This window comes from Ranitomeya variabilis, chromosome 2, assembly GCF_051348905.1.
Source record: "Ranitomeya variabilis isolate aRanVar5 chromosome 2, aRanVar5.hap1, whole genome shotgun sequence".
Lineage (NCBI taxonomy): Eukaryota > Metazoa > Chordata > Amphibia > Anura > Dendrobatidae > Ranitomeya > Ranitomeya variabilis.
In genome coordinates, this window is record NC_135233.1 from 282893730 (window position 1) to 282917734 (window position 24005).

A 24005-nucleotide genomic window follows, 5' to 3' on the forward strand; every position below is an offset into this window, starting at 1 on the left:
GATTGCATTTTCCTCTGAAGTTCCCTATAGACTGCTGAGCTGCGTTTAATATTTGCACCAAGTGTTGTGGACTTGAGTTTCTCTCTGCACCTGTTTGAATCACCATGTGATAATATAGACTTTACCACTTATAAAACTGTGTCCTGTAGTTGTCTTGTTCCATGCAAAGAATCTCCTGTGTTATCCCCTATAATTATTTCACCACCTTTTGCTTTGATGACTGCTTTGCGCACTCTTGGCATTTCTTGGCAGAAAAGGTGAATGGATAGACTCTACATGCCCCTCCTCAGGTGTTCAATGGGATTTAGAGCTGTACTAGCTCTAGCACCGCGCTATGTTGTTACCAAAGCACATCTGTCAAAATAACATTTGCTATTTTTGTAAAAAAACGATAAAAAAAACAAAAGGAAGAAAAAAATTAAAAGTTGCAATTCAAAGTAATGTGTGATGATTTGTGGAGGGAGATTAGAAGGCTATGTATGGGAGCACAGGACACATCCATGCAGCTGGCTGGGTAAGAGTGGGAGGAGAAGCCATGATTACACACAGTGTATAGCAGTAGCCATGGAAACAAGCTCTCTTTTCACATGGCGCTAATCAGCTGTCAGTGTATGATGTCCTGTCTGTGTATCCGGCGGGCGGTGCGGCCATGGCTGCCGTCCTAGCGGCCGTGCACCGTGATCACGGAGAGCCATGGACAAGAGCGTGTTATTGTGGCTGTAAAGTGCAGCAGTGATGAGAGCTGCGGCAGTGTCAGGGTTAAGTCCCGGGACAGATGTTCCCCTCCTCCCTTCTCTCTCCTCCTCTCACCAGTGGATGCACTCAGCCTGCATGTCAGCACAGCCTGTGCGCTCCGCATGCGCCGCCAGCACTGCAGACAGGGAGCAGCAGCATCGCCGGCGTCTCTCCAGCCCGGAGCCTGCACAGCTATGGCTCCAGCAGGTAGGAGGACATGCCGGTCCGTACCGGCGGTGCTGCCGCCATCAGTGCTGCCGCCATCAGTGCTGCCCATCCATCAGCTGTGAGGGAGGACGGACTGAGCCTGGGTGTCTGGTCTGATGTATGCAGGACCACGGCAGGCTGCACCTGTAGGAGGAGGCACATAGCATCCCATCACTGGGGGAAGATGGTGCTGATGCTGGGGAAATGCACCCGGAGCGGTGATGAGGCAGTGGCACCTTGTCTGCACCCTGCCCGCACTGGGTGATGATGTTATATGGATTCTGTCAGTGCCACGTTGTAAGCCCCAAGACCACCGTCCTGAGAACTAGGACTAGGGTCATATATTATACAGCACTGGTTAGTGTTAGAATCAGGGGATTGTAGGGGTTAATGTGAGCCCCAGAACTAGGGGTCTTAGTGCTAGGGGCTCACTTATACAGCAGACCCGATGGTTAATGTTAGCTTCAGGTGATTGGAGGGGGTAACGTATTTGAGTTGCGCACCTCCATGACTTAGGCTGTGTCACCAGCTCCATGTCATGTTTAGGCTATCAAAGCGAAGGGTTAATGCAGAGGGGACATCACGGGACACATCTCAGAAATGATTTGTCCTACAGTCCCGTCCTCTCACCCTCCCCCAGCCCTGGCACCCTCGTAATCTGCCAGGCATCCGGTGATCCCGGCGCTAATAATGCCGAGCTCAGCATAGGGGTTCGTTCCCATCCTCCAAGCTGGGGAAAGCTGCATGTTCTCTGTCCTCCTCCGCCTCTTCCTTCCAGATCAGTCACTCAGATGTCTGCTGCTGATCCAGGGCTGAGGGGCTCATTGGGCGACTCTTGGGACTCCCTCCCAGGTAGCCTATATGATGGTCAACCTCAGGGTTCACTAGCGTTGGACGCTCCCCAAGTGCCCAATATTTTAGTTTCAAACATCTTTTATTAAGTTTCAAAACAAGAACAGTTGGCAAATTAGAAAAGCCCCGTGTAGGGTGATCAAGTGTAGGTAACTGAAAGCATAGACCAAAAATCCACCCTGAATTACCACGACACTTTACGGCTGTGTGTCCAAGATTGTGGAAATAGAAGTTGATTTTACCTTAAACCTAAGCAGAAGGCAGGTATGGCATACTGAGAATTTATAGATGAAGAGACCGTGGAGATTTACATAGAGCACAGTTCCATAGAATCAGACCACACAGCATATAGTGTCCCGTAGAGCGTCATGATGGAGACTAACGACCACGGCTTCAATTGGGAGGATTGCAGAAAAAGCGGCCATAGAGATCAATTGTTGAGGAGTTGATAATTCTTGAGTTATTGGTAAAATTATGTAAAGAGATTATTCCCCTAACATTCCACTAGAGAAAACGAGATGCCTGAATGGTTGTGTGAATGTGGGTTGGGATAATTGCTGTAGATTATAGGATGATAGGTTGAATTTATTTCTACACCTTCTCCAGATGAGAACAAGATGATGGGACATAGCGTAGTATCTTTGTCCCAGAAAAAAAGAAGCCAAATGTAATGGCACGGTGAGGTCAGATTCTAGTTTGTGCATTGGTGGTGCTTGAGACAGCTGAGCTGCTAAATAATATTTCTGGAAATTAACTGATTGACTCCAACTCATAGTGGAAAAACAACAATTTCTGTTTGATTCTTTCCTATCAAGCGAGACATAAATTAAGATTTTTTTTATCTCGGGGAGGGTTGTGGATGGTGACAGGAAGGCATCTGAACAAATGAAAGACCGTCTCCGGATAGTCACTCTAATCAAGTTGATTTGTCTGAACCTAGGCAATGTGGGTTGGTCTTTACTTTGTAGGTCAGGCTTTATTATATAAAAGTGGATAATTCCATTTGTGGATAGAATCTAGTGAATTGGTGACTTTAATACCCACAAAAGAATTATAATGGGATATGGGCTTCAAATTCGATGTTAAGTTGAATAAGTACGTGGGTGGGAGGGGGAATATTGCAAATGAGAGGCTTAGTTTTATTCATTATAACTACCCGCACTCAGGGCCGTGTTTGGCATTCATGATGCCCTAGGCACTGTAAGTGGTCACGTCCCCTATTGGTAGGTCAGACAACAGTCTCATGCAGCCGTCAGTGTTACAGATTATGTCCGTATCTTTCATAGCTACAACAGGTAACCATTATAGTCTATGAGGCAGTTCACATATCCGTGTTTTTTTACAGACTGTGTGCCCGTGCAAAACGTACGGAGATTTGTCAGTTTTTTTTTTCAGTACAACATATGAAGAGTGCTAATACAAGTCTATGGGTCCAGAAAAAACTCATATCACATGGGCAGTAACAGTGTACAGTCTGTGTGCTGTCTGTGATTCACATTACAAAGTATAGGAGATAATTTGTCATTTATTTATCCATCTGTGAAAACCACTGACGATAACTGATGGTAAAAACGGACTCGCAGACCGTGCACTGATGACGCACGCACCGTGCACTGATGACGCACGCACCGTGCACTGATGACGCACGCACCGTGCACTGATGACGCACGCACCGTGCACTGATGACACACGGACCGTGCACTGATGACGCACGGACCGTTCACTGATGATGCATGGACCGTGCACTGATGACACACAGAACGTGCTCTGATGACTCACGGACCGTACACTGATGACGCACAGACCGTGCACTGATGACGCACGGCTCGTGCACTGATGACACACAAACCATGCTGTGATGACACACAGAACGTATTCTGATGACACACAGAACGTACTCTGATGACACACAGAACGTACTCTGATGACACACGGACCGTACTCTGATGACGCAAGGACCATGTGTACACTGATGACACCAAAACCATTTTACACGTACGTGTTTAAACACAGACTAGTGGAAGATGCCTAAAAGTGCACATTACCATTAGATAGTAGTTAATGTCTCTATACACATAAGGATACAGTTGGCCAAACCCGGAGATGATATCAATGTGCTCAGCCGACAATCTGATGCTAGATTCACACATTCTTCCGGCAAAGTTTATTTGGAAACAATTTCTAGTAATTTCAGGGTTCAAGTTTTCAAGTAGTACCACCTGGTTAATGAAGAGTTTAGGAGGCAGCTGGCCAGATATTGTTTGGGACATGAAGGCATTCCTTCTGTGGTTGTGACATACTATATGATGGGTCAATGCCTGTTTTCACCAGCTGCATTCTCTTCTGCCTCAGCCAGTTCATCTATGAAGGTGGGTTCCAGGCATAACATAAGAGCATGCTGGATTTTTAACAGGAGACATGGCAGATCCTATGGAATCTGCTGGTTCGGGGAGAAATGCTCCTCCTGCAGAGGGAACACTTGGCCCCACTTGGGCAGAGATGCTGCTCTAGCTAAACCTGTATCCCTGGAAGGAGCAGACCACACAACTTAGGATGGGCTTTTTCTCTGGTTTCGTTATTCCTTTTGTTTTCCTTCCCTTTTCTAGTGTTTCTTTTATTTTTAAATGAGTGTCTGAATTTTTATAAGCTACCTGGGACGAGGTGAGAAAGGAGGTTTTATTACATCACATGGCCAGAACTTTTCTAGAGCTACCACTCCCAAACTAGAGATCATCCCATGTGGGACTGAGTCCGAAAAATGGAAATAAGAAAATTTGGTTTTATTAACCACCTTTCCAATCTGAGGAAATGGAATCTGTTAATGAGTGGAGTCAACTTTCCACTTGCAGACAGCTTTTCAGACTACTTTCATTTGTTTGGGTGTTAGATGGATTGTTATTTTTGCTATGACATGTGTTTGCCAGTTGGTTCTTCTTGTTATTGTTTTAATGGTTTTATCTCTTTTCTTGAATGAGCTCTCCATTATGAGACTGAAAATTCTTTAGTTACACGTTACTTAGAGAACTGCATATTTGTTGGTAGGGTTAGGTTGTCCCATTGTCATTTCTTCCTAAACTTCTTTCATTACTTTGCTCAGCAGTTTATTGTTCCTTTTTCAGTTGAGAAAACGAAGAGTCCCACAACAGTATTCTCTTTTCTTGGGCTTGAAATTGACTTTGTGGAAATGGTTCTTTGTTTACCCATAGATAAGACTGTTAGACTTTGTAGCATGTTAGAACTTTTCTTGGTTTCACAGAAATTGTAGCAGTGTCATATTTGTTAGGTCACTTGGTCTTTGCTTTCGGAGTTATACCAGTGGGTTGTGCTTTTTCTAAGCACCTTTCCTAAGTAACAGCTGGTGAATCTGTTCTTTTGCACTGTGTGTGGATCACTTAGCCTATTAAGCATGACTTCAGGGTGTTACAACATTTCTTGGAAGAATACAATGGCCAAATAATGATGGAGTACAATGCTAGTGACCAGTTTTGATCTTTGATTTTTTATAAAAGCATCGTCACTCTTGTTTTTTGGTGCCATTCTTAGAACTTCCTGGTATGCTCATTCCTGATCCAATTCCTGATAGGCCGGGTCTGGAGTACCAATTTGATTTACTTACAACTATTCCCTAAAATTAAGGCTGTATCTTAGGTTTTGAGAACATACCACCTGAATCTCTCCTTTCCAGTGGCAGATTTGTCAAAGTATTTGTCCACAGGCCGATCAGGGTCGGATGCCCAAATTCTTTATGAACTGTGCTCGAAATCAACTTTTCCTGCTTGTGAGGGCCTCCCTGGCTCCTCGACCTGATCCATCTATTTTCAAGCTTGGAAGGAGTGGATGGAGGTGGTTGATAATAGGGTGTTAGGTCAAGATGATCAAACACATCTTACATATACCCTAAAATATTTGAGAACATTGAACAAAAAAGGTGTTTTGGGCCTTGCGGCTCAGCAACTTTTGACTGGACTCACCTTCTTCAATAAACTATGAGGATGGTCAGATGTCACCAAGTCTTCTTTATTTAGTAGGTAATAAAAGGATGAGATGAAATTGTTGGTAGGTGCGACTCTTAGAATGCTTTCCTGGTTATGTTCACCTGGATTTGCTTCTCGATTAGCCTAAATCTTACAGATAACCTAAACCTAAACCTGGTCTGCATGCATTTTTCTCAGCTTTGGGAAATGGATTTTGTTATATTTATTCATTGTTGTGTGCTTTCAGGCATAAATTGATAGGGTCTAGGACTGCAGAAAATGGGCAGTGGATCGTAATTGTAAGGGTTCACTTATTAAGCAGCATGTTCAGTGAAAGATTAAAGTAATGTTTCCTTTAATCCCTTCCCAATATAGGATGTGATAGTATGTCCTAAGTTGGATTCCCATGTGTGGAGTAGGCACAAGACCTTACTGTATCTGGCTAATACCGACATATGTCTCTGACCGATAGGAGCTTGCTCCGATCGCTGCTGTGTAACTAATTAGATGCCGCTATCAATCACTGATGTAATGACTGGTTGCTGATGGGTTGCTATGGTAGCTGGGCTCCTGTTGAATGCCCCCATGGCTGCCATCTTAGGTCTCCTGTGAATCCCAGCCTCTGGCTTTGTTTCATAGGAGAGTGTCATTATCTTTGTATACAACAGTACAGATCACAGGTTTCCCCAAGAAGACTGAAAAATAAAGTAAAAAATATTTTAAAGATATAAAAATAATTCAAAAATATAAAAATTTGAATCACCCTTCCTTTTTTTTAAATAAGTAGATTAAAAAAGCAATATATAATTTTATGTTAATACTAGCTGAAGAGCCCGGCGTTGCCTGGGCATAGTAAATATCTGTGGTTAGTTATAGCACCTCACTTCTATTTTCCCATCACGCCTCTCATTTTCCCCATCACATCTTTCATTTTCCCCCTCACATCTCTCATTTTCTCCCTCACACCTCTCATTTTCCCCCTCACTCCTCTTATTTTCCCCCTCACTCCTCTCATTCCCCCCTAACACTTGTCATTTCGACCTCACATCTGTCATTTCCCGATCACTCCACTATTTTCCCTCACTCCTCTCATTTTGCACTCACACCTTTTCATTTTCACCTCACATCTCTCATTTTCACCTCAGTATATACATGTTTGTCATCTCCCTTATATATAGTATACACCTGTATGTCATCTCCTGTATATAGTATATACCTGTATGTCATCTCCCCTGTATATAGTATATACCTGCTGTGTGTCATCTCCCCTGTATATAGTATATACCTGTATGTCATCTCCTATATATAGTATATACCTGTATGTAATCTCCTCCTGTATATAGTATATACCTGTGTGTCATCTCACCTATATATAGTATATATCTGTGTGTCATCTCCTCCTGTATATAGTATATACCTGTATGTCATCTCCTCCTATACATAGCATATACCTGTATGTCATCTCCTCCTGTATATACTATATACCTGTAGGTAATCTGCTCCTGTATATAGTATATACCTGTGTGTCATCTCACCTATATATAGTATATATCTGTGTGTCATCTCCTCCTGTATATAGTATATACCTGTATGTCATCTCCTCCTATACATAGCATATACCTGTGTGTCATCTCCTCCTGTATATAGTATATACCTGTATGTCATCTCCTGTATGTAGTATGTACCTGTATGTCATCTCCTCCTCTATATAGTATATACCTGTGTGTCATCTCTCCTGTATATAGTATATATCTGTGTGTCATCTCCTCCTGTATATAGTATATACCTGTGTGTCATCTCCTCTGTAAATAGTATATACCTGTGTGTCATCTCCTCCTGTATATAGTATATATCTGTACATCATCTGCTCCTGTATTAGACCTCGCTCACACGTTATTTGGTCAGTATTTTTACCTCAGTATTTATAAGCTAAATTGGCAGCCTGATAAATCCCCAGCCAACAGTAAGCCCACCCCCTGGCAGTATATATTAGCTCACACATACACATAATAGACTGGTCATGTGACTGACAGCTGCCGGATTCCTATATGGTACATTTGTTGCTCTTGTAGTTTGTCTGCTTATTAATCAGATTTTTATTTTTGAAGGATAATACCAGACTTGTGTGTGTTTAGGGCGAGTTTCGTGCGTCAAGTTGTGTGTGTTGAGTTGCGTGTGGCGACATGCATGTAGCGACTTTTGTGAGATGAGTTTTGTGTGGCGACATGCGTGTAGCAACTTTTTGTGTGTCGAGTTGCATGTGACAGGTTAGTGTAGCAAGTTGTGTGCAGCAAGTTTTGCGCATGGCGAGTTTTGCGCGTGGCGAGTTTTATGTGTGGTGCCTTTTGAGTATGTGCAAGTTTTGTGTGAGGCAACTTTTGCATGTGTTGCAACTTTTGTGCATGTGGCAATTTTTCCGCGTGTGCAAGTTTTGCGTGTGGCGAGTTTTCCATGAGGCGAGTTTTGCATGTGGAGAGTTTTGCGAGTGGCGAATTTTGAGCGGCGACTTTTGTGTTTCGACTTTTATGTGGCGAGGTTGGTGTATGTGTGGTGAAATGTGCGCTGAGGGTGGTATAGGTGTTCGAGCACGTGGTAGTGTGTGGCGCATTTTGTGTGTGTGTTCATATCCCCGTGGTGGTGTGGTGATTATCCCATGTCGGGGCCCCACCTTAGCAACTGTACAGTATATACTCTTTGGCGCCATCGCTCTCATTCTTTAAGTCCCCCTTGTTCACATCTGGCAGCTGTTAATTTGCCTCCAACACTTTTCCTTTCATTTTTTCCCCATTATGTAGATAGAGGCAAAATTGTTTGGTGAATTGGAAAGCGCGGGGTTAAAATTTCACCTCACAACATAGCTTTGACACTCTCGGGGTCCAGACGTTTGACTGTGCAAAATTTTGTGTCTGTAGCTGCGACGCCTCCAACACTTTTCCTTTCACTTTTTCCCCATTATGTAGATAGGGGCAAAATTGTTTGGTGAATTGGAAAGCGCGGGGTTAAAATTTCACCTCACAACATAGCTTTGACGCTCTCGGGGTCCAGACGTGTGACTGTGCAAAATTTTGTGGCTGTAGCTGCGACGGTTCAGATGCCAATCCCGGACATACACACATACACACATACAGCTTTATATATTAGATTAATATTGAGCAAAATTAATTTGAGCCTATTGGTTTGACTCTCCACAATAGTCACGGTGTCACATGTGCCCTCCCCCCCATATGTGCTATATTTTTCTGTGACTCCACAAGACTTTATGCTATTTTTGTATGAGTTCTACAAACAGAGAATATCACTAGAATATCAGAGATATTCTACAGAGAATATCACTCTTTACCGTTTCTTCTCTCTGTCTAGTAGATTTTTCTTTATTACATTTTATACATTAGAAGATAATGTAGACATGTTTTCTAGAGCAACATTTGAATCAAACTGCCTTGGAGAGAATAAAAACATTGTCCATAGTAAATAATAGTCTGTAGACTTCTTGTCCATAGAATCCAGCTTTTTTTTTTCTGAACAGTTTCTCGAAAGTTAAACTTGACGTTTGCTAGTTGCTGTGAAAAGTAAAGTCACTTTTGATGAATAATGAGTTTTTCCGTATTTTTAATAGTAAACATAAGGCAAAAGATATTTTGTAAAAAAAAAAAACAGATTTCCCTCACTTGTCTACTGCACCAAATAATAGACAAATTTATCTTTAATTAGATTGTGATGTAGGAATGTTTAATCCCATCACCAAATGTGCGTTAGACCCGCGGCCGGGGGACCTGTGCGGCATGTGTAGGACAGGAAGCCACAGCATGAAACTGGGACACTGCTGTGCAGTCAGGGTTGTGGGTATGCCGACGTCCCTGCTGGGAGGAGGGACGTCGGCATTGGCATTATAAGCTTCCTATGACCTACCTGCCCATATAGACGGCTTAGGAGTGTGGATTCTACTGACAGATTCTCTTTAACGAGATTGGTCAGGACTGGAAAAACATTGCTCCTTAATTGCAGAAACAGACCCTCACCTGTTTACAGTTTGTGTGCGGTATTGCAGGTTAGCAACCTTATACCACCTGTAGACAACTTTTTGGAAGAAATGTTTCTGCACCTGGATTACCTCCTAAGCAGCTGGCCATTTTACTGTTGGTCTGCAAAGGAAGCAGAGCTTGTGGTATAAATTGGGATCCCTCAGTCATGGTGGTATGGAAGGCGTTTTAAGTAAATGGTGCAGAGTAGCTCAAGAATGAAAATTTTACATAACAGATCAAGAGCCCCTGAGGCTCTGTAAGACAGGCATAATCCATTAGTCAGATAACCAGAGTAGCTATAGGCAGAAGTAGGTCTCCTTATAGAGCTGTATACGTCTTTATCAATGAGCATCTGTTAGGAGTCGGAGACACAGATGTGCAGGGAGTTCAGCTGAGAGATGCAATCCTTTCATTGTACTGTTACACAATCTCTTAATGCTGGTATCTGAGTTGTCTTCCCACTTGTCTAGACAATAATGCCAATTTATTATATCGGCTTATGTTTAGTATAACTACATTTTCCCGGTTACCTTGTTAGCAGAAGAGGTTGATAGATATGTGATGGGTTTTAACAGTAAACTAAGAAAAGTAATTCATTGTGTCACTCTCTTTCACGTGCATGTCTGCTGCCTGGATTCACTGCATTACTTATGATTCAGTGCATTTAATAATAAGAGTCATTTGTCTGACACCTAAATATTGCGCATAGATCTCCAATGTCTCCTGGAGATCTGTGAGATCCATAGTCTTTAGGTGAAGATCAGAACTATCCAGCATAAAATCTTTAATTTTTTTTTAATGAAATCAAATGAAAAACACTAAAGACCATAGGGGTCTGAAACGCGTCAGTCATTGCCATTCTACAAAACTTTAGTGTTTATCACTTGTCTTTAAATAAAGAAAAAAATAGCAATTTTTTACTAGACAGTGCAGGTCTTCATATAAAAAAATAAACATTTGGGGGATCAGGGTGACCCCAGTTAACTGTTATGAATAGAGGATATTACAGTAAGTTAGGAACTTTATGCACAGTTTTTAGACATGATTGTCCATGCTAGGAAATCAATTGAATGTTACTGTAACTAAATCTCCTTCTTTGTCATTACACATGTATGAAAAAAATATTTACTTTATTAATCACAAAAAAATGGAGGTGATTACATTGAAGAGGTGAGGTGACCACACTTGTGGGGTATTCTTACCCGCATAATACCATGATATAATTTTTACAATCATGTTGTGATCTTCATGTTCTTCATGTCATGACCAGATTATAGATGGTTTCTTGTAGGCTATCTATTTTCTATGTGATATTTGATATTGTGAGTTTATACTAATTTGTTATTCTGAAATAGCTACTAGTTTGTTACAGGCACATAGTACACCTATAAATGCAGAGGTGTTTGTACTGGAGGGCAGAAGCTCCGGTCTTTTCAATCATGGTAATCAGATGTTCATTTTTTTACAATCATGTTGTGATCGGACTTGTTGATCGTTTTGGGCTAGTAATTTAGTATACTACATTTTATATCACAATCATATAATAATTTATTATTATTACTAGTTTGCTGGCATTTGATACAACTATATACACTATTTAATTTATATTTATTATATTTATTTATTTTATTGCCTTTCCTCAATTCTCTTTTTTATGTTCCGCATTTGGGATTTCCTTGTATTTTTGTTTTTAATTTTGTGATTAATAAAGTAACAATTTTTTGTATCAAATTGCAAAAGTTATCTGGAACTCAAAAGTAAGTATGGTGAAAAAGATACCGGTATGTCACAAAGTGACTAGGGACTATGAGTGCCTACCTAATCTCTCGATCTAGGGGTGGCCTAGTCTATAACTGTCCCCGGATTACTCCTGAAGGTGGAGACACCAGGGTCTCATGCCTTACTATGCTCCTGTATCAACCCTTATCTGTTCTCTCCCCCACCCAGGGAGATGTGAGGCTGAAGTGTATAGGATAACACTAACCAGACAAACAAGGGAAGATGGACAGGGATAAATGAAAGCTACAATAATACAAAATACACTCAGGAAGGTGAAACCAAATAGGAGAGGATGAGGATCAGCACACAAACTCCACGCAACAATCTCCTGACCAGCTGTGCCAAACAAACTTCACCTCCAACTCCTCACCAGGCAGTAAGAACTCTCAATGGAAATTCCCAATTGTCAATGGCGAGCATATATAGCAGAGGGGAGTGGCCAACACTGAACAGCTCAAGCAATCCAAGTTGGAGAGCTCACAAAGATCAGCTGAACTGATTAACCCTTGTCAGTAGGGAAAAATGCCAAAACTGTTTAATACGAGAGTAAGGCAGTTCTAATCAGTGCAGGAGTACGTGAAACCAGATGCTACAATCTTCTGGCCCCTGTCTATCTTGGGATAAGATGATTTTAATTGTGTGGTCCACAAAACAGTGAGTATAGACTTGTGACGTTTCAGTCAATATGCACCTTTATTAGCATATGGGGCAGCATAAACCCAGGTGTGGTAAAGAAAATACAGCCCTTTGGGCAAAACAGGAAAACAAAACAAAATGGTGGCAGAACAAACACAGTCCTTCTGTGAGCGGGGTTCCTCCCGCTCATGGCTGGCAGAACATACACTGTTCAGTTTCTCAAGTCCATGCAGCATTTGCATTTGGGAGCTCAAATTTCACTAGAATTTATTTGGGGGAGCCATGTCACATTTCCAGAGCCTTTGTACTACCACGAACGTTGAAACCTCCTATATTTCCATTATCAGATGACAGACTTGGGTGAGGGCTTGTTTTTTTGTGCGTTGAGTTGAAGCTTTTATTAGTACCATTTTGGGGTATGTAACATTCTGGATCACTTTTAAAATTTGTCTCTCCAATGTCTAGAAAAGAACATACTGTAGCCCTTGAGAACCCTATGCAAACTACCCTCAAGAGACCACGGTTGGTGGGCAGACTCAGTTTTTCTTATCCTCAGTGTTGTAAGATTCGTATACTGCTGGGTGTATGGATCATCCATATGAACAACGAAAAACTGGGGTATTAGCCATATTGCAATATTTATAGAAATTACATTTCCGGCCTAAAAATAAAAAGCAGCAATGTTTTTGCTCCAAACCTTCCTGCAATCAGCAGAAATAATGTATCATTGGTAGTTCAGGCATGAACTGCTTATTTCAGGTTCACTCGCAAAATTTCTTGTGCTGTAGGTTACGGAGCTTGAAAAGACTAATCCAATGTGACATTTGAGTCATCTCAGTAATTCAGGTGTAGAGTTGTTTTCTGTTTTTTCATCATCCACTTGCATAACCAAATTAACCTTTCAATTGAGCTGAGAGACAGATGACTGGACAGTGTAAAAAATAATTCCAGCTGTGAAAAAAAAAATTCACCGTTCACAGATTTCACAATTCTTTAACCCCCTTCTTGACACATGACATACAGTTACATCAAAAGTTGTATCCCTGCCATTGACATGGTCTCGCAGGCCAAGCGATCATCGTTTCCGGCAGATGATGGCTGAATTATGCAATCATCATCTGCCTCTTAACAGCCACAGTTGGGAGTGGAGCACCGCCCACAGTTGTTAACATGTTAAGTATCGCTGTCAATCTCTGACAGCAGCATTTAATACATGCTGGTGGGGGGAATATCATTCCACATGCCCATTGGTGCACCTGTGATTTGATCGCAGAGAGCTGATTGGTTGCCATGACCGCCAGGGGTCTGCTGAAGACGTCCGCGCTGCCATGACAATTCTCCAGTGAAAGCTGGCTTTCATAAGAGGCCATGATTTTTGCTATACATAGTAATGCTAAGCGATCAAATGATTGCAGCTTCATGTCCCCTCAAGGATCTAACAACTAAAGTAAAAATATAAAAAAAAGTTTGTAAAAATATGAGAAAAGTTCAGATCACCCCCTTTTTGCCCCATTAAAAATAAACACATTTGTTATCGCTGCATTCATAAAAGTCCACTCTATCAAAGCCTAAAATAAATTACTGTATTTTGCCGACTATAAGACGTTGCAGACCATAAGACGCACTTAGGTTTTAGAGGAGGAAAATAGAAAAGAATGTTAAGCAAAAAATGTGATCATAATGCACTGTTATGGATCTTGTTATTGTTCTATAACTGTTATGTTATGGATCTGCTGCTGACACTGTTATGGGGGTAAAGTCCAAAAATTTTGTACTAATGTCCCCAATCCTGGTGTTTATGAGGCCGGCTCCTGCCTCCTGTGAACCCGCTCCTCTCCTGCTGCTGCCTCCTCACAGGCACTAGCCACAGCCACCAGTCACAGCCAAGTTCATCCAGACTATTAAGACGTACCCCCCACACTTTCCTCCTTTTTTGGAAAAAAAAGGGAGTCTTATAGTCTGCAAAATACGGTAATCTGATTGGTAAATGGCAAAATGAGAAAAAAATCGAAAGTTCAGAATTACATTTTCACAATAAAATGCAAAAAGGGTGATCAAAACTTCATATTTACCCCAAAATGGTTTCAGTAAAAGCTTTAGCTCAGGGCGCCAAAAATTAGCCCTCTTACAGTCTCATATTTCCAAAAGTAAAAAAATTATGAGTCTCGGAAAATGGCAACACAGGAAAAAAACTTTCTTACAAACTTTTGAATTTTTTTCCACCAGTTAAATAAAAAAAACTAAACTATACATGTTTAGTATAAGTGTAATCGTAGCGACCTGGAGAATCATATTGCCAGGTCATTTTGACTGTATAGTGAACATGGTGAAAAAAAACAAACAAATAAAAACAGTCGTTGAATTTCACTTTTTTTCCAGTTTTTACATACTTGAAATAGTTTTCCTGCTTTCCAGAGTGTCACATGATAAAATGAATGGGGCCAATCAAAAGTACAACTATAGCTATGTGGACAAAGAAATAAAAAAAATTATTGTTCTTGGAAAAAGGGTAGGAAAAAACCCCCTGAAATAGCCCAGTCATGAAAGGGTCAAAACTGATTTTTTTATCCTTGCAGATTTCATAGTTGGTAGATGGGTCTCTTGACAATATGCAGATCAGTTTCCACCTGCTTAGACCCCCAGCAACCAGTTAGATGCAGGAAAGTCTGTCTACAAGTATTCAGACTCCATAATGAGGTATAAATCCTAAAAAAAGAAGGAAATGACAACAGTAAATTGGTGGCAAACCCTAAATGCCAAAAATCGAAGAGAAAACCAAAGATAGGTATTCAAAAAGGGACAAAATTAATGATGTAGAAAGTTCATATCAACACTTTATTTGAAAGTGAATCACACATAAAAACAACACAAAACAAGGATAATTTAAAACATTTTTAAAAAACAGCTCAGGAGGGGGAGGGGTAAGTCCTCAACTATAGTAATTAGTCCTTCAAATAAATGTCAATTCAGTAATATGCCAGTACCAGTGATAAATTCATGAGAAAAAAATATATACATGGTATAATAAGATATCAGACGATGGTCCAAAAATAGTCCCAAGCACTCCCTGATGAAGCAGGAGCGAAACGGCATTGGATTGGTGTGAGGGGGTTGTGGTTTGTCTTCATACAACCATCTTCTGATATCTTATTGTACCATGTACAGTATATATATATGTTTTTCTCATGAATTTTTCAATGGCACTTGTACTTTAGATTGTTTATCTGTTGAACGATACATTCTGTTGTTTTTAAAGCCTTGTGAATTCATCAATTGCGTTTGCGCTTTAGATGGATTGTTCCCCTATTCTTATATTTATTACTGTCATGCACACCAGTAATTATTAAATATCTTGTTACTACACAATTATCATAATTATATCCACTGGTGATACAAATCTATGTGGATAATCATTGGTGTATTAATTTCTGAAAAGGCACTTAATGTATATTTTTTTTATTAGCATTTTTGATGAGTTAACCTTTTGAGCTTTTTTATGCTTATTTGCACTTATTTTATGACATACATAAACTATTCATTAAATACAAGGTCATTGTAAAATATAAATATTATATACATTTTGGGAAATAAGTATTTAATCCCTTGCTGATTTTGTAAGTTTGCCCACTGATAAAGACATGAACAGTCTATAATTTTAAGGGTAGGTTAATTTTAACATTGAGAGATAGAATATCAAAAATAAAATCCAGATAATCACATTGTATAAATTATATAAAATCATTTGCATTTTGCAGCAAGGGATCAATACTTATTTCCCCTCACTGTAGGTGTTATTAATATACATGGATGATTAATGGTATATTATTGAATTGACATATTTATTTGAAGGACTAATAACTATATATTTGAGGGCATACCCCTCCCCCTCCTGAGCTGTTTCTGAAAATATTTTAACTTCTCTTTTTTTGTGTTGTTTTTATTTGTGATGCATTTTTAAATAAAGTGTTGATATGTACCTTCTACATTATTGATTTTGGCCCTTTTTGAATACCAACTTTTGTTTGTTGTCCATACTGAGGTGGTCTCTTTAATTAGAACCATTTCTTTAATTAGAACTACCGGTAGTTCTTCCCCCATGTGACACATCTATGGGAAAAACCATTTGAAAAAAACACTACAGAAAAATAAATTGACTAATGAAACTTCTCCAGTGCACCTACCACTGGGACTGCTCCTCAAGTGATAAATCAGGTCTTGTCCGTAGAGAATGGGCAGGGCAGTCTTGTCTGCACCCTTCAGAATATTCCATGGGCCAATTTCTCTTTCTTGAGAGTATATTATATATAGGCACCATTGACAGGTTTTTATAGATATAAAGAGGTTGTCTGGTCTAAGAAGCAAGGTTTCCAGTTACTCTATGTGACCACATTCTGCCGAATCGTGACAGTGTGCAATAAGCGCACTGTCACTATTCCCCTGTGTTCCCCATGGTGGTTCCGTGACCACATGTATGCATTCTACAGTAACATGACTGCCTACTTGCCCCAGTAAAATGTACAGTTCAAAGGAAATGCTCTTTTGATTTTCAACAGTAAATGGTTAAGAGAGGATGGAAACTTAACGGAGTTCTGGAGCCCCCGAGGTTGCCATGGAAGCTGCATCTCGTTTGCATTGTTTTGTTTCTCCATGGGTTGAGGGTTAGCTCCCCGTTTATGACTACTCAACCAAAGGAGAACATACATGTAGTTAGTTGCTTGATTGCCTTCCTGCTTGTCCATGAATTTGGCATCTCGGTGGAATGATTGCCAGCTACTGCGTACTTAAATCTCTGTATCTGTCATCTCTGCTGGAGGTATTCCCTGCAGATCTGCCAGCTGAGATCTATCCAGACGACAGCCTTGTGCCTTATTGATCCAGGAAGCCTAGATCATCGATGAAGATGTGACAATCTAAAGCGACTAGCGGTGCTGTCCACAGTCCTCGGCCAAGGTGGCACCATCACGGGGATATCTGCTTTATTTGAAATATTTAGTTCTATAGTCCTGACAATAGAAACGAGCCACTGACCTATTAATGGCAACATTCACTATGTATGTGATCTATTGCACTTTTTTAAGCAGTCACTTAGTTATGGATTAGGCTCGATAAAAAAATCTGACATTTGTATTTATTTACTGGCTTTGAATGGATTTTATAGGTGCCTTTTATAGATTGTAATATATATATATATTCATTCTGCAATAATAATTTACAAAACGTTTTTCTTATTTTTTCCTGGATTGAAAAGTAAGTATGTGATTTGTGTCTGGTGTAATTAAAACCACAACCACATACGCTCATGTGTGAGCAATGATGGGTAAAGGATTTTTTCCACAAGTCTATACCTTCCCTGGGTAGCGATTTCTCATACTTGTGCTGTGCTTAATGATAGTGGAATGCAGAAAATTGGTCATTTAGAACAATTATCGTGAACGTCACTGTAGACTAGAAAAAGCTTTCATGTGCCGTTTTTGGTGCTTATTGAGTGTGCTCCTCGATACATGATACTGATCCAGGATACTCTTAGTATTTCCTGCCATATTCATCGATGGCAGCACGGTACACACATTTCAGTGTTTTCCTTCGGATGGTTGTTTGAATGCTTTAATGCTAAATAATGTAGCCTTGTGCCAAACTGCAAGAACAGCTTCCTGTGGTGCATGGTACTTACAGTCATTTAGCCTGAAATGTCAGGATCTCATCTGAAATGCCAAATCCACGTGGGAGCAGTCACAGATAGGATTTTCTTTCCAATGCTTCCCTTAGGGTTCTAGAGGAAACGATCAGATCCAAACTCCCAGTTATGCCTTTAATGTCACGAGTGCCATAAATAAAGACTATTACTACCATCTGTCACTTGGCACTCCACTGCAATTAGGCAGCAGTCTATTTGATAGAGATACAAAAATACAATGCTCCCAGAGAAAAGGATTCATATAGAATACATTGGTGTCTATCTTGTAGCACTTGATTTAGGAAACCTATTTCTAATGCCCTATTAGACTATTATGAATAGTGTTCCCTTCTATTAATAGTGTTCCCTTCTCTGACGGCTATCAATTAGATATAGAGTTGCTACAAAGCATTTGTCTCTCTTGGGAAGACACCACACGCTACTCAGATTTGCCATTGATTTAGATGGGAACTTTATTTCCCACGAGAAGGGTCTGTAAAATTGAAAGCTTTCTGGCAAGTTGACCTGCAGATTACAGCTGATCATTGGGGTTCCCAGTCCAAGGATTACATTATTTTTATCATACCCTTCTAAAATAAAAAGATTGCCTGAAATAAACAATCTTTTTAATAACTTACCCTTGAAAAGCTCAATGCTTGGCCGTTACTTTGTTGCAGTTGGTGTTCTGTCTCCCAATATCAGAAGTAACGCCTAGTTTGGCAGCTTGCACATGGTTGTCTTGCATTCTTTTTGGTTTGAAAAAAATATGTTCTTTGGTATTCTTAAATATAATAGCAAGACTTACAGAGAACAGAATTAAAATGGATTTAGCCCTAGTTTTCTTAGGGTAGATCAGGATGTTATCTCCTTAAACAAAATCCAGTTGACTGCCTCTCCCATTCCATATAGAAGGGTTGGGGGCCATCATCCAAGTGCTTGTTGATCGGCAGAACATAAGGTTCAACTATAGACTGCGCGAGGAAACCAAGAAATCACATTCCCACTGGCTAACCTTGCTTGAAGCGTGGCGGGTTACCTGGGCTGAACCAGTCCTGCCGGCTGGACTAGTGAGGAATCAGAATCAGGACAGACTTAGTCATTGGATCTGCTTCACATTTCCAAAAAGGGCAACTATTTTGGCATAATGTCCTGATGAAACAGGACAATACAAATGTGAGGGGGTACATAAATTCTGCTTCAGTCAGAACTTTATAGAACATGAGGCTTGAAGGAGTTTACAGGTTAAACTATTTACAAGACACAGTATAACAAGTGTCATAAAACATCAAGAGCATATACATTATACATGTACAGTATTTTCACACTATAACCAGAAGTAAGTTGAAAGCAAGCGAATGACACAGATATTTCTGTAAATGTGTGCAAAGAAAAAAAGGAGAAAGCAAACTAAATCTAAATTCTGATGGGTCCTCCAGTTATAAATGAATCTTTGGTATAGGAATAGTAATCATACTTCATTAGCAATGAAGCCAACTTTGTCAACTGTTTAGGACTTTGAGTAGTAGAATCAGCAAAGGTAGAGACAGATTTAAGAATGCCATCATTTTAATATATTCCTTAAAGGGTACCTATTCCCATCAGGTGTCTATAATGCATTAGCTATGTTCCGAGAACCAAAAATGGCCCATAGGAACTGAAGAGAAAACCCAACTGGCTTGGAGACTCCTATGATAAGGCAGAAGTTTGCATAAATGAATGGCCTATTTATTCTTATAGACACTTTTATGTTGATCAATTAGGAGGCAGATATCAACGGCACATTTTTTTCTACAATTCCTAAATTATTTGGTATTTGATGAAACATAATAGTATTTGTGTATATAAGCGCTATTTTTTTCAATAATTTTAGATAAAGTGGGGACATAATATCCTATCTTATATGTAACTAGCTGAAGAGCCCGGCGTTGCCTGGGCATAGTAAATATCTGTGGTTAGTTATAGCACCTCACTTCTCTTATTTTCCCATCACGCCTCTCATTTTCCCCCTCACATCTCTCATTTTCTCCCTTACACCTCTCATTTTCCCCCTCACTCCTCTTATTTTCCCCCTCACTCCTCTCATTCCCCCCTCACTCCTCTCATTCCCCCCTAACACTTGTCATTTCGACCTCACATCTGTCATTTTCCGATCACTCCACTATTTTCCCTCACTCCTCTCATTTTGCACTCAAACCTTTTCATTTTCACCTCACACCCCTCATTTTCACCTCACACCTCTCATTTTCCCCTCAGTATATACATGTTTGTCATCTCCCTTATATATAGTATACACCTGTATGTCATCTCCTGTATATACCTGTATGTCATCTCCCCTGTAAATAGTATATACCTGCTGTATGTCATCTCCTCCTGTATATTGTATATACCTATGTGTCATCTCCTCCTGTATATAGTATATACCTGTATGTCATCTCTTCTGTATATACTATATACCTGTATGTCATCTCCTCCTATATATAGTATATACCTGTATGTCATCTCCCCTGTATATAGTATATACCTGCTGTATGTCATCTCCTCCTCTATATACCTGTCATCTCCTCTTTTATATAGTATATACCTGTATGTCATCTCCTGTATATAGTATATACATGTGTCATCTCCTCCTGTATATAGTATATACCTGTAAGTCATCTCCTCCTGTATATAGTATATACCTGTGTGTCATCTGCTCCTGTATATAAAATGTACCTGTATGTCATCTCCTCCTGTATATAGTATATACCTGTGTGTCATCTCCTCCTGTATATAGTACATACCTGTGTGTCATCTGCTCCTGTATATAGTATATATCTGTGTGTCATCTCCTCCTGTATATAGCATATACGTGTGTCATCTCCCCTGTATATAGTATATACCTGTGTGTCATCTCCTCCTGTATATAGTATATACCTGTGTGTCATCTCCTCCTGTATATAGTATATATCTGTGTGTCATCTCCCCTGTATATAGTATGTACCTGTATGTCATCTCCTCCTGTATATAGTATGTACCTGTATGTCATCTCCTCCTGTATATAGTATATACCTGTGTGTCATCTCCTCCTGTATATAGTATATACCTGTGTGTCATCTCCCCTGTATATAGTATATACCTGTGTGTCATCTCCCCTGTATATAGTATGTACCTGTATGTCATCTCCCCTGTATATAGTATATGCCAGTGTGTCATCTCCTCCTGTATATAGTATATACCAGTGTGTCATCTCCTCCTGTATATAGTATATACCTGTGTGTCATCTCCCCTGTATATAGTATATATGTGTGTGTCATCTCCTCCTGTATATAGTATATACCTGTGTGTTATCTCCCCTGTATATAGTATATATCTGTATGTCATCTCCTCCTCTATTAGACCTCGTTCACACGTTATTTGCTCAGTATTCTTACCTCAGTATTTCTAAGCTAAATTGGCAGCCTGATAAATCCCCAGCCAACAGGAAGCCCTCCCCCCTGGCAGTATATATTAGCTCACACATACACATAATAGACAGGTCATGTGACTGACAGCTGCCGTATTTTCTATATGGTACAGTTGTTGCTCTTGTAGTTTGTCTGCTTATTAATCAGATTTTTATTTTTGAAGGATAATACCAGACTTGTGTGTGTTTTAGGGCGAGTTTCATGTGTCAAGTTGTGTGTGTTGTGTTGCGTGTGGCGACATGCATGTAGCGACTTTTGTGAGATGAGTTTTGTGTGGCGACATGCGTGTAGCAACTTTTTGTGTGTCGAGTTGCATGTGACAGGTTAGTATAGCAAGTTGTGTGCAGCAAGTTTTGCGCGTGGCGAGTTTTATATGTGGTGCTTTTTGAGCATGTGCAAGTTCTGTGTGAGGCAACTTTTGCATGTGTTGCAACTTTTCTGCATGTGGCAATTTTTCCGCGTGTGCAAGTTTTGCGTGTGGCGAGTTTTCCATGAGGTGAGTTTTGCACGTGTGGCAAGTTTTGCGTGAGCCTAGTTTTGCATGTGGTGAGTTTTGCGCGTGGCGAGTTTTGAGCGGCGACTTTTGTGTTTCGACTTTTATGTGGTGAGGTTGGTGTATGTGTGGTGAAATGTGTGCTGAGGGTGGTATATGTGTTCAAGCATGTGGTAATGTGTGCCGCATTTTGTGTGTGCGTTAATATCCCCGTGTGTGGTGAGTATCCCATGTCGGGGCCCCACCTTAGCAACTGTACGGTATATACTCTTTGGCGCCATCGCTCTCACTCTTTAAGTCCTCCTTGTTCACATCTGGCAGCTGTCAATTTGCCTCCAACACTTTTCCTTTCACTTTTTCCCCATTATGTAGATAGGGACAAAATTGTTTGGTGAATTGGAATGCACGGGGTTAAAATTTCACCTCACAACATAGCCTATGACGCTCTCGGGGTCCAGACGTGTGACTGTGCAAAATTTTGTGGCTGTAGCTGCGACGGTGCAGATGCCAATCCCAGACATACAGTACACACACACACACACACACATACATACACACACACATTCAGCTCTATATATTAGATATCGTAGAGCTCATCAGTGCAGTTTGTACATTTTGATTACAAAAAGTGTTCACTAATTGATTGATTTATATAATTGTGATGACTGAGACCCACAATTCATTGTGTGGGGAATGGGGATAAATCACCGTATGAAATTTATTTACTTGTAATGTCAAGCACAGAGATCTGATCCATATACGCATATGATGCCAACTTTAGGCTGAGCAAGGTGGACCCCTCTCTTCCTGCACTCTTCCATAAACATGCATGCTTGGACAAGGTAAGCATGCATGCACTCATATGGACAGAGGGATGATCTGCTGCCTAACATGTAACAATAGTCTGATCCAATAACACAAATCTAATATATTGGGCTAGTTCTAGTCATTACCTTTTCACAAAAAAGTCACATTCAGTGGCGGTGCTACATTTACAGAACTATAACAGATCTATCTGGCAAATTTTTTTTTTTGCAAATCCCACGTAATAAGGAATTTAGGACTTTCAGCTGCAAAAGTTTGGTCACCAAGGAGACCCAGTCATTTGGATTTGTTGCAGTATATAAAATAATGGTCTGCTGCATTGAGCAATTCACTCCAATTCTCTGGTTTAATTGCCTGCTTATTAAACCACTAGATGGTGGCCCGATTCTAACGCATCGGGTATTCTAGAATATGTATGTATGTATGTATATAGCAGCCACATAGTATATAGCACAGGCCACGTAGTATATAGGAGCCATGTAGTATATAGCAGACAAATACTACGTGGCCTGTGCTATATACTATGTGACTGCTATATACAGTTAGGTCCATATATATTTGGACAGAGACAACATTTTTCTAATTTTGGTTACAGACATTACCACAATGAATTTTAAACAAAACAATTCAGATGCAGTTGAAGTTCAGACTTTCAGCTTTCATTTGAGGGTATCCACATTAAATTCGGATGAAGGGTTTAGGAGTTTCAACTCCTTAACATGTGCCACCCTGTTTTTAAAGGGACCAAAAGTAATTGGACAATTGACTCCAAGGCTATTTCATGGGCAGGTGTGGGCAATCCCTTCATTATGTCATTCTCAATTAAGCAGATAAAGGGCCTGGAGTTGATTTGAGGTGTGGTGTTTGCATTTGGAAGGTTTTGCTGTGAAGTAAACATGCGGTCAAAGGAGCTCTCCTTGCAGGTGAATCAAGCCATCCTTAAGCTGCGAAAACTGAAAAAACCCATCCGAGAAATTGCTACAATATTAGGAGTGGCAAAATCTACAGTTTGGTACATCCTGAGAAAGAAAGAAAGCACTGGTGAACTCATCAATGCAAAAAGACCTGGGCGCCCACGGAAGACAACAGTGGTGGATGATCGCAGAATAATCTCCATGGTGAGGAGAAATCCATTCACAACAGCCAACCAAGTGAACAACACCCTCCAGGAGGTAGGCGTATCAATATCCAAATCTACCATAAAGAGAAGACTGCATGAAAGTAAATACAGAGGGTTCACTGCACGGTGCAAGCCACTCATAAGCATCAAGAATAAAAAGGCTAGACTGAACTTTGCTAAAAAACATCTAAAAAAGCCAGCACAGTTCTGGAAGAACATTCTTTGGACAGATGAAACCAAGATCA

General features: G+C 40.3%; 1 protein-coding gene across 2 annotated transcripts in view; it reads left to right on the forward strand.

Annotated features, from left to right (window-relative positions):
• Positions 1 to 587: 587 nt before the first annotated feature.
• Positions 588 to 24005, forward strand: part of LOC143805558 (actin-binding protein WASF3-like) — a 121607-nt gene continuing 98189 nt past the window's right edge. Inside the window, exon 1 of one of the 2 annotated variants that reach the window (XM_077285053.1) lies at positions 588 to 942. The gene's annotated coding sequence lies outside the window, so the exon portion shown is untranslated. The remainder of the gene's footprint in view (positions 943 to 24005) is intronic. The other variant, XM_077285052.1, reaches the window with a different exon arrangement.